This window comes from Heteronotia binoei, chromosome 1, assembly GCF_032191835.1.
Source record: "Heteronotia binoei isolate CCM8104 ecotype False Entrance Well chromosome 1, APGP_CSIRO_Hbin_v1, whole genome shotgun sequence".
In the NCBI taxonomy this organism is placed as follows: domain Eukaryota; kingdom Metazoa; phylum Chordata; class Lepidosauria; order Squamata; family Gekkonidae; genus Heteronotia; species Heteronotia binoei.
The window spans coordinates 220,237,627-220,249,963 of NC_083223.1; positions in this window are offsets into that span (position 1 = coordinate 220,237,627).

Sequence of the window (12,337 nt, forward strand, 5' to 3'; positions counted from 1 at the left end):
GTTAGATGTGATTTTATACATAAAAATAACACTTATTAGAAAACTTTGTAAAGGTTTTGCCTCAAACTGTTTTAAATGGTAACTTTATACAGGTCTTTCAGCCCAGGGATGATGACAGCCTCTGACAGCCAATCCTATTCCCCCCTCAACCTTCTCTTTTCCAGACTGAACATTCCCAGGCCCCTCATATGACTGGGTCTCCCTGATCTGGATAGCGCAAGCTGGCCTGAATTCATCAGATCTCAGAAGCTAAGCCGAGTTGGCCCTGGTCAGTATTTGGATGGGAAACCACCATGGAATAATAGTCTCTATCTGATTAATCACTCACTGCAAAGTGCTCTACAATTTTTTTTTCAAGATTGCAGCCTCTGAACTGAAATTTGAAGTGAAAGACCAACAAGGAAAGTAGGCAACACACATAATGGACAGGGGACTCACAACAATGGGTTTAAATTAAGGGTAGGAAAGTACCAGCTGGATATTAGGAAAAACTTTTGTTACAGTAAGAGCTGTTCAACAGTGGAATCAGCTGCCTGGGAAGGTGGTGAGCTCCCCCTCACTGGTAGTCTTTAAGCAGCCGCTGGACAAACACTTCTCAGGGATGCTCTAGGCTGATCCTTCATTGAGCAGAGGGTTGGATTAGATGGCCTGTATGGCCCCTTCCCACTCTGATTCTATTCTATGACAGCTAGACAGAAAATAGGTGGACTGGAGTTCACTGGTATCATTACCCCCATAGGAGTAAACATAGGTGGATGATGGTTTTCAGTGGCAAAGCTGTGCAAAGTCTCTCTGAAACCACACCCTCAGAAGTTGCTGTGTGGGTGCAGTTGTGGCCACTGGTGTGGATGCGTGAGATAATATTAAGAAATGAGATGATTTCTCAAAAGAAGGGAAAAGAACAATCATTCAGTAAGTTTCATGGCACACAGCGGATTCAAATCCAGCTCTCAGAGGGGTGGAATTGCTCATGGGCCAATGGCTTCCCCCCTCCTAGCTGGGCCAGGCCAGGGGTAGAAAAGTAGCACATGGCTTTGAGTCTCATGTGGCTCTCTGACCCAGCAAACTGCCTCCCTCCATCCTTTATGTGGACAGAGCTGGAGCAGGTAGGCAGGCAGCCCCTCCCTCCTTTAGGGGCTGGGGCCGGCTAAGGCTGCCTTTGTATGCGGAGACCCTGGCAGCCACTCCTTTATAGGATACTCAGTTCCCTTTTGAGCATGTGCCACCTCAGCATGGAATATTTCATAAAATAAGAGTTCAATTTATGTTGACCGAATGCCAGTTTCTTCAACTATGTATAAATGTTTTGATATGATTGCTTGCTGACTTCAAGAAAGTCAGCTGCTGCTATAGAAGTACAGAGCTCCATTTGTATTTCACAGCAAGTTGGCTGAAAAATACTGAGCAAGCCAGTAAACCTTGAGTCTTATAAGAAGCACCCTGGACAGGGTGGTGACCAATATGTGTTTCTTTTCTCATATCTATGTTAGATTTTTATCACATTTTTCCTGCAGTGGTGAACCCAGAGCAAAGATTCTGAACATGATCCTAGCAAACAGACCTTCAAGGCTTAGAAAATCTTTGGCACTTATACAATCACTTTTCTTCACAAAGGGAACCCAAAACAGTTTCGGACATTGTTCTCTTTTCCTGCATTTTCATCCCTTCAACAATAACCCTGTGAAGTAAGTTAGGCTGAGAGGCAGTGACTATTAAGAAATGATTGCATACATTCCCACTCTGTCATGGGAGCTCGCTGGGTGACCTTGGGTTGGTCACTTTCCCTCTGCTTAACCTATCTCAAGTTAGCTGTGAGAATAAAATTATGAGATGGAGACAGATACAAGCTGCTCCAGGTTCCTGCTTGGGAGAACGGTGGGATTTAAAAATATAAATGAATAAATCACATTGGACCAAGGACCCAAATGTTGCAAAAACAATCCACATTTGGTCTTTCACCTGGAACCCCTTTCTACATTTACTGGATGTCTCTGAGGTATTATATTGTTCAAGAGAATGTGGTCCCTCATTTAAAGCGTGCCGGGTGACTGGTTACAGTAGTGGTGCATATTTCTAATGAGATGCCACTATTTCTATCCTCTCTTTGTGTCCATCCACAAAGGAGCTCAAGGAGGCATACTAGGTTCTCCATTTTGGCCTCATATGAGCCTATAAACTGGGATAGCCCAATCTCATCAGTTCTTAGGAGCTAAACTGGTACTCAGATGAGAGACTTTAAAGAGGAAGGTAATGGAAAACTACTTCTACTTAATTACTTGCCTTGAAAACCCTATGGGTTCACCACAAGTCAGTTGTGACTTGACAGTGTATTACATGCACACACAACCCTATGAGCTAAGGTAGGTACCTCAAGCAAGAGACAGTGACTGGCCCAAGAGCATCCCATAAGTTGCATGGCATAATGGTAACCTAAGTCTGGTCTAACACTATAGCCTGCTGCACCATATTGATTGGCTGGTTCTCTGACCAATGCCAAAGGGTCATGAAAGGCCCCTAGGGCAGATTTTACCTCTGCCGCAAACTCACCAAATTACCACTGATGCTCAACTGCAACCCTCATGTATAAATAATGTAGCACTAGTGTACCTTATATAAATGTTGAAGAATTACAGCAAGATCACATGATGCTGCCAGACACTTCACCAGATCATTAGTTCACTTATTGCAAGTATTGTCTACTCCAACTTGAGGCTGTAGTTGTTTAACTAGAGACCAAGGAATGAACCCAGAACCTTCTATATGCATTGATCTACAATCTCTTCCCAATACAATGTATGTGAAATGCTTTGAACACTGAAAGCTCTATATAAAATGCTTATTATTAAGAACAAAGAAATCAAGGCTAAAGGCAAGGAACTCTGAACTGGAGGTGGAAAAATATTGAGAAGTTTGAAGATCAGATTAATGCAGTTAGGAAACAACATTTTAAAGTAAGACAATTTTCCAAAATTCATCCATCTTTTCTGCAACACGAGTTTAGTCCAGTTTACATGACCCAGTATTGCATCTGTTAGGAAGGAGCCAGGGTCTGAGTGCATGCGCCACCCTGCTGAACCTGCTCAGCCTTCCCAGGTCTCTGCTTCCATCAGAGAAAGCTGGACCAGAAGGCCACAAAAGGTTGGACCAGAACCAGTGGGCTGAAATTAAATCTGAGCAGGGGCTGCAGGGTGGAAGGAATTAAAGCAGGCCTCACGTTGATACATGTGTTTCGTAAAATGCAGGTGTTCTGGTTTGCTTCATCTTTGATGAACATGTGAATGTGGGCTGCTTCTGAGCCTGCACAAATGATGACCGCAAGACTTCTGTAAAACAGTATGATGTGAGCAGCAAGCTGATTAAGAGATGAGGCTCGTATTTCCACAAATATGTGTAGCCTGAAGTGGTCTTATAATTGAATCTGCTTTTCAGCACACTGCGTATTCAAAATTAGTCATGCGTTGTCTCTTAAAAAGTACACATCAAACCTTCATTTCCGTTTGCAAATTAGATTGCCTGTTTGTCCCTGTGCTGTTTTACCGACAAAATGACAGTAGATTATGAGGACAGTTAGCCAAAGATGGGCATTTTTTTAAAGTTAAATTTCAGCACCTGCAAGCACACACACCCCCCCCCATCCCGCAGCCCCTGCTCAGATTTAATTTCAGCTCATTGGTTCTGGTCTGACCTTCTGGGGCCTTCTGGTCCAGCTTTCTCTGATGGAAGCAGAGACCTGGGAAGGCTGAGCAGGTTCAGCGAGGAGGCGTGTGCACTCAGATCCTGGCTCTGAGCACTTCTGAGTGCACCCACTGCCCCAGGTGCCTCTTCCCTGCCACCACCTGCCCACCTGCAGGTAGGCAGCGAGGCAGAGGAGGGCAGCGAAGAGGCGGGCAGCAAGGTTGGGGTACTGTGGAATCTCTCTCTCTCTCGGCTTGGCTTCGCGAACGAAGATTTAAGAAGGGTGCAATAGTCCACGTCTGCTGCAGGCTCGCTGGTGGCTGACAAGACCAATGCGGGAGAGGCAGATCCGGCCACAGTGGCTCCAGGGAAAAGTCTGATTTAGGGTTGGTGCTGTAGCAGTGCGATTCTTCCTCAATCTCCTTTTGTCCTCAAGACCAGCTATGCGTGCGTTCTCAAAAGAAGAAACAGCCTGGTGGATGGTGTGCCTCCATGCTTTGCGATCTGAGGCTAGGTCAGACCACTGGTGAAGGTTGATGCGACAGGTGCCAAGGGATTTCTTCAAGGAGTCCTTGTACCTCTTCTTTGGTGCCCCTCTATTTCGATGGCCGGTGGAGAGTTCGCCATACAGGGCAATCTTGGGAAGGCGGTGGTTTTCCATCCTAGAAATATGCCCTGCCCAGCGCAGCTGCGTCTTCAACAGCAGTGCCTCGATGCTGGTAACCTCCGCCCGCTTGAGAACTTCAGTGTTGGTCACAAAGTCACTCCAGTGGATGTTGAGGATGGTGCGAAGGCAGCGCTGATGAAAGCGCTCGAGGAGTCGCAGGTGATGACGGTATAAAACCCACGATTCGGAGCCGTAGATGAGGGTTGTCATCACAACCGCTTTGTAAACATTGATCTTTGTGCCTTTTTTCAGATGCTTGTTGCTCCACACTCTTTTGTGCAGTCGGCCAAAGGCACGGTTTGCCTTTGCCAGCCTGTTGTCAATCTCCTTGTCGATCTTAGCATCTGAGGAGATGATGCACCCCAGGTAGCTGAACTGCTGGACTGTCTTCAGAATTGATTCACCCACAGTGATGCAGGGAGGGTGATAATCTTCCTGGGGTGCAGGCTGGTGGAGAACTTCTGTCTTCTTCAGACTAACTTCTAGGCCGAATAGCTTGGCAGCCTCTGCAAAGCAGGACGTCATATGCTGCAGAGCTGATACCGAGTGGGAGACGAGTGCAGCATCATCAGCAAACAGTAGCTCGGATGAGTTTTTCCATTGTCTTTGAGTGGGCCTTTAGTCGCCTCAGGTTGAACAGGCTGCCATCGGTGCGATAGCGGATGTAGACACCATCGTCATCATCTAGATCTTCTGCGGCTCTTTGAAGCATCATGCTAAAGAAGATCGTAAAGAGAGTTGGCGCGAGAACGCAGCCTTGCTTTACACCTGTGCCTATTGGGAAGGTCTCCGAGAGGTCGTTGCAGTGTCTGACTTGGCCTCGCTGGTCTTCGTGTAGCTGGATGATCATGCTGAGGAACCTTGGGGGACATCCTAAATGTTCCAAGATTTGCCACAGGCCTTTCCTGCTAACGGTATCGAAAGCTTTGGTAAGGTCGACAAAAGTCACATACAGAGCCTTGTTCTGTTCCCTGCATTTCTCTTGGAGCTGCCTGAGAACAAATACCATGTCGATGGTGCTCCTGTTAGCTCTGAAGCCGCACTGGCTCTCTGGGAGGAGTTCTTCTGCAATGGCGGGCACCAGTCTGTTCAGGAGTATTCTGGCAAGGATTTTGCCTGCGATGGAGAGCAGGGTTATCCCCCGGTAGTTGGAGCAGTCTGACTTTTCCCCTTTGTTCTTGTGTAGAGTGATGATGATTGCATCGCGAAAGTTCTGTGGTAGTTTGCCTTGTTCCCAGCAGGTGACAAGTACTTTGTGAAGTGTGCTATGTAGTACTGTGCCCCCATGCTTCCAGATCTCTGGTGGGATTCCATCAACTCCCGCTGCCTTGCCACTTTTCAGTTGCTTGATGGCTTTAACAATCTCTTCTAGGGTGGGGATCTCATCCAACTCTGTTCTCACTGGTTGAAGTGGGGTGAGTTGGATTGCTGAATCTTGAACTACGCGGTTGGCACTGAAGAGAACCTGAAAATACTCCGACCACCAGTTCAGTATGGATGCCTTGTCTGTGAGGAGCACTTGGCCGTCTGCACTATGCAAGGGACTCTGAGCCTGATATGATGGGCCATATACTGCCTTCAGGGCTTCGTAGAACCCTCTTAAATCACCAGTGTCTGCACACAGCTGGGTTCTCTCTGCAAGCTTGGTCCACCACTCGTTCTGAATGTCTCGAAGCTTGTGCTGGAGGTTGCTACATGCAGTGCGAAAGGTTGCTTTTTTCCCAGGACAGGAGGGCTGAGCAAGATGTGCTTGGTAGGCAGATCTCTTTTTCGCCAGTAAATCTTGGATCTCTTGATTGTTCTCATCAAACCAGTCCTTGTTCTTCCTTGTGGAGAACCCGAGGACTTCTTCAGAGATCTGCAGGACGGTAGTTTTTAGGTGTTCCCAGAGTGCTTCTGGAGAAGGGTCTGTGGGGCAACTGGGGTCCTCAATTCTTGACTGGAGTTTTGCCTGGAAGGCAGCTTTAACTTCGGCTGACTGGAGACTGCCAACCTGAAACTTCCTCCGAGGGATACCTCCTCTCCTGGGTGTGGGTTTAAAGTGAAGACGGAGATTGCAGCGTACAAGACGATGATCCGTATGACATTCTGCACTGGGCATTACTCGGGTGTGTAAGACATCTTGAAGGTCTCTCTGGCGCACCAGAATGTAGTCGATAAGGTGCCAGTGCTTGGACCGTGGGTGCATCCAGGTTGTCTTCAGACTGTTCTTCTGCTGGAAGATAGTGTTGGTGATGGTGAGCTGGTGCTCCATGCAGAATTCTAGCAGGAGGCGCCCGTTGTCATTGCAGTTGCCAATGCCGTGTTTGCCAAGTACTCCTTTCCAGGCTTCCGAGTCTTTACCTACTCTGGCATTGAAGTCGCCAAGGATGATCACCTTGTCCTCTGTAGGGGTCTTCCCTACGAGGTTGTGTAGATCAGCATAGAACTTGTTCTTTTCTGCAGGATCTGCTTGAAGGGTTGGGGCATACACACTGAAGAGTGTTGCATGCTGCTGGTTTTGAAGTGGGAGGTGCATGGACATGATGCGATCTGAGTGACCTGTTGGCAGGTTTTCGAGTTTGGAGGCAATGGAGTTCCTGACCATGAAGCCAACGCCAGAAAGGCGGCTCTCAGCCTTTGACTTACCTGACCAGTAGAGGGTATAGCCAGCACCATGTTCTTGAAGACTACCTTCCTCAGGGAAACGGACCTCACTGAGAGCTGCTATGTCGATATTCAGCCTGAGAGGTTCGTGGGCAACTAGAGCAGAGCGTCGTTCAGGGCGACCACTGTCTACTGTGTCAAGCATGGTTCTGATGTTCCAACACTCAAGCTTTAGTCTTTGCACACTTTGTGAGGCAGGTGCATGCCTTTTCTTTGTTGTTATTTTTTGACCGCAAGTAAGGATGCCCGTTGACCGCGGCTAGCCAACTGGGGTGGAGGAGACGAGCTTTGTTTAGGCCACCTTTTCTAGGCCCCTCTCCGTGTGGAGCAAGCAGTGCTGTCCCTAGATAAGGCTGCTTGGTCGTTCAGGGTGCTGCCGAAAAATGCTTTCGTCTCTGGGTTAGCATCAGGCGACCAATAACCTGAACCGCCTACATGCAGGATCGGGACTGCGGCTTCCAGTGGCACCTTCCACCTGCCGTTTCGCCCCTTGCCCATCGCTGCAGGACTTGATGCGTTGTGGGTTGTGTATGTGGATATGCCCTTCAGGCCTGCGCAGAGGAATTTTTTAGGTGAAGCCCAGTGTGCGCGGTACTGGATCCACCCTTTCACCTGGGGGTCATCTGCCATGGCCCAGTAAGCCGGGACGCCGGCAGCGAGTCCTCCAGGTGGTAGGTGTTACATTAACGAGATCTATCTGCCCGGGTTTGATGTTAGAGTTTTCCTTCTCTTAGGCTGGCAAGGTTGGTGGGCCCAGCCTGCCCATCCGGTTATACCGCCGGACAATTCGGTCGCACCATGACGTAGCAAACTCTGTGAAAAACGGGGGGGGGACCAGCGAGAAGGTGTTGCTACGGATGCAGTAATGCAGGAGAGGCCATTGCAGTGACCATCTGCCAGGCATAGCTAGACAGTGACCACGCGGCATTCACTACACCGGGAGAGGAGAGGCTATGTATTGCGCATACACTTTCCCTGGGGGGGTAGGATACCCATGGTTCTTCAGTGTGGCTCAACAGCCCCCATGTCCACAAACCTGTTGTCTCAATACAACAGTAAGAACCATCAGAAGACGTATTAAATGGACCTGTTGGCTACCCACATTGTGCCACATCACTTCCCTGCATCTCTGAAGACGAGATGCTCTTCTTTGTGAATATAGAAAGATTACTGAAAACAGAGAGTTGCTCATCCACAAAAACATGGCCGACACAGACCTATCCAAACTAAGATCCCAGCACTCAGCAATAAGATCTGCACAAATCCTGCAACCAAAAAATTGTGATCTAGGGAATGAATGGTTGTGAACATTTATTTATTTATTCGACTTTTATCCCACCCTCCCTGCCGAAGCAGGCTCAGGGTGACTCACATTAAGAGGTCACAAGACCAATATTATTAGTCAAAAGATAAAAATACAAGTACATCATAATTAAAACATATAAAACAAAACAATGGTAGGTCAGATATATTGATGTATTGGAGATGTATTAGAGCTGTATTAAAGATGGCAACTACTAACTCCATCGTTGTTTAGATTTTATTATTCAAGTATTTCTGCTGTATGTCATATAAGAAAAAGATCCCCAGTCACAATATGATGTTTGCGGTGGGCCAGATGGATTAGTTTCTGCCTTCCTGTTGCTGTTGATTTTAATTCAAAAGTGCCTGGCGAAAGAGCACTGTTTCGCAGGCCCTGCAGAACTGTGAAAGTTCTTGCAGGCCCCTAACCTCCTCTGGCAGTTCATTCCACCAGGCAGGAGCTGGAACAGAAAAGGCCCTGGCTCTGGTCATCTTGAGCCTGGCCTCTTTGATGCTGGGGATCAAGATCAGGTTTTGCAACCCCGACCGAAGAGCTCTTTGGGGAACATGTGGGGAAAGGCAGTCCCTAAGGTATGCAGGTCCCTGGCCATATAGGGCTTTAAAGGTAATAACCAGCACCTTGAAGCGAATCTGATCCATACAGCTGAGCTTATGCTAGAGAGCTGAACCTGCTTTCTAAAAATAATCTATATCTCTAGTTTTCTAACCTTGTCCTTTGTCTTCTGAGAAGCCCCTGCATATTGCAAATGATTTAAGTGTGTGTTCTAAGGTATGCTTGCATGGACCAATTATATGTTGAAAATGCATCCTAGAACATACCTAACAAGTCTTTTAGATGTGCTTTGCAAGAGAAGAACTGTAATAGCAAAGAAACTGTCAATATTTGTAATAATGCTCCTCCAAGTACAGAGAAGATAAGTCTGCATATTTCCATCTCTGGCTAAATATCTTTTCTCTAATCTTTGATGGGGCCTGACCTGGATAGCCCAGGCTAGCCTGAACTTGTCAAATTTCAGAAACTAAATAGGGTAAGCCCTGACTAGTATTTGAATGGGAGACCTCCAAGAAATATCAGCATGTGACATGGAGGTAGGCAATGGCAAACCAACTCGGAACATTTCTTGCCTTGAGAACCCTATGGGGTCATCATAAGGCAGCTGTGATTTAATGGGAAAAAAAAAAAGCTATGATGGACATGGTGTGCCATAAACATGCTGTTTAAGGTGGGACTGGCTGAAGCTCCAGGACACATATTTACCATGTTATTAGAAGAAGTGAAAAAGGCCCTGACCTGGATAGCCGAGGTAAGTCTGATCTCATCAGATCTCGGAAGCTAAGCAGGTTGACTCTGGCAAGTACTTGGATGGGAGACCTCCTTGGAATACTAATGGTTGGGAGGAAGCCTTTCACATCACCTCCTATTTGATCTTTTAAAGATACCAGAAATTGAACCTGGAATCTTCTGTAAACAAATTAGATGCTATGCCACTGAATCACAGCCCTAGTCTTTGCCGTGTGCTTTGCCTAGAGTAATAATGGCTATATGATCAGGTGTCCCCCAGGATCTCATATAGTTATGGGGAAAGGGGCATCATGCTCAGAGGATCAAGTTGTAAATACACTAAAATATGATACTACATAAAGAAAAAAGGGTAGCTGTTTTTAATATGACAAATTATATCCATTTTAAATATTATTTAAAATATTACAAAGGTCATGATGATACATTATGTACTTAAAAGCTAGCAAACAAGATCTTTTCAAGGAAATGAAGGCAACAGGGAATGGGTTTAATAAATTCCCCATGTATTTTTTTTAGATACGTGAATAACATTCTGTAGTTGAAAAGCATGGTCAAATTAAGAATCCAGGAGGTTTTTCTGTATATCCTCAGTCTTAAACAAAGCCACTGCTTTCATTGCTAGGGAGTTCCTTAGGCTGGCTAGGGAGTTCCTCAACTGCCTACTTCTTGGTGAACACATGAAGTTCAGTTGATTAAAACTTTCGGAAACATTCAAATGCAGAGTTTTCTGGGTCTGAAGTAATTTGTGGTATGGCTGCAAGAGGGTCTTTGCTTGCAATAAGAAGGAAGTTCTATGGGACAAAAATGCCTGCAGTTGAAGGCTGTTGTATTTAAGGGAATGCTAATTAGAGTTTTCATTCAGAATACCAGCCCCAAAGGTAAGATTCTTTAAAAGAACAAAAACAGTAATTTGGAATGCAACTTTAAATTAGATCCTCAAGGCATTGACTGGGCTAGTTTGTTGGTAGAGTTGGGTCTGAAGTATATATTTTAATAAATTAAAATATTAAATTATTTTGAAGACTTAGGCTTCTTTCAGAAGAAAATGAACAGGAAAGTGTCAAAGTTAATGAGATGGTAAAGTTAGGATAAAAACAGGCAGAAGGGGCGTGGTTCAATTATTTAAAATCTATGCAATCCAAGGTGTGCTTTTCCAACCAGACTGACAGTGTAAAGAGTTCTGTGACTGGAAGGCGGCAGTCACAGGCAGCAGAAGGAAGTAAATGAGAGGGAGCCAATCTGATAAGACTAATGCAGGACCTTGGATAGTTCTCTCAGACAGGAAGTAGAATTCCACACCAAGCAAGACCTGATGATGACTGCCAATGTCCTACTAATCAAGTTAGATTGCATGGGATTTAAATGGACAGCATAATAATCCCAGAGTCAATCCCTGCAGAATCATAAATGGTCCTAACGGGGACTTTTCAAAAGTGGGAATTCCATAGCGAGAGCATTCCGAGTGATGGCTTTTCCTGAAAGCCTCCCATCAGCTTCCAAAACAAGTGATTTCACTGTCTCTTACCTATTCTTTTTCCTAATGTTCAACTGAAACCTACCATCTTGTAATGTGAGCCCATTTGATTCAATACTGCCCTCTGGAACAGTTGATAAGAAAACTATGTGATAACTTGTCAATAAGGGTGGACTGGGAGGAAATAAACAGCCCTGGAAAAGGGACCTGCTCCCTGGCCCCACCTCCCAAAAGGAAAGCAGGAGAGGCTTCCTGCCTGCTTTGTTCAAGTTCCACTCACCCAAAGGAGGGAGGGGCAGTCTGCTTGCCCGTGTTAGGCTTGGGTAGGCCATGGGCCACCCTTTTACCACTGGGTGGGCCTAGTCCAGGTGGGAATGGGAGATCATTGGCCCACTGGGAATAGTTCTGCAGGCCACAATGGCCTTTTACTCCACCTGCCTGTTGAGTAATCATGCTCTACAGCCTTCTCCAGGCTAAACATTCTCAGTTACTTCTAATTTCCTTTGTATTGTGGAACAAGCATGATTGAAAGACACAGCTGGCTCCATAGAGATTTCAGAAACAAGATAAAAAGTCAAACAGATCCTAGGATGTGTTTGTGTGAAGAAATGCATTTTTTTCTTTGGAGGTTTGAAATGAACAAAAGTTTTAATTTTTTTTTCCTCTGGGCATATAAATGTTAATAGGTCTAGACAATGGGATGGTCAAGCTCCCCCGCCCTTTAAGCAGAGAACAGAGATCTGGAGGAACTAAATACTAGAGAGGCTTCAGGAAGGAATACTCTGGAGGCTTCAGGAAAAGCTTCTCTGACTGGCCTGACCTGATCAGTATGTAATTAATAATTATCATATGGCAGTGCATGTAGTATAGCCAGGAGATCCTAAGATTGCCTGACAGCTAGAAGTTCTAGCTCTTAGCATTATGCACCACTATGTGGTGAGCTAGACTTCTTTTTAAGGCAAGAGATGCTTCAGAGGTTGTTTGCAATTGCCTTCCTCTGCATCATGCCTATGGTATTCCTTGAAGGTTACCCATCCAAACACTAGCCAAGGTCAACCCTGCTTAGCTTCTGAGATCTGATGAAATCTGGCTAGTCTGGGCTATGCAGGTCAGGGCTGGACAGTGAGCGGGGAAAAGAGAGGTGATAAAACTCAAAGGAACAAGGAGGAAGCTCTCTCTTGGGGTGCTGAGTCCATAAGAACATATAGAACTCTTAACAGGTCTGGATAAGGCAGTCATTAACCATGTG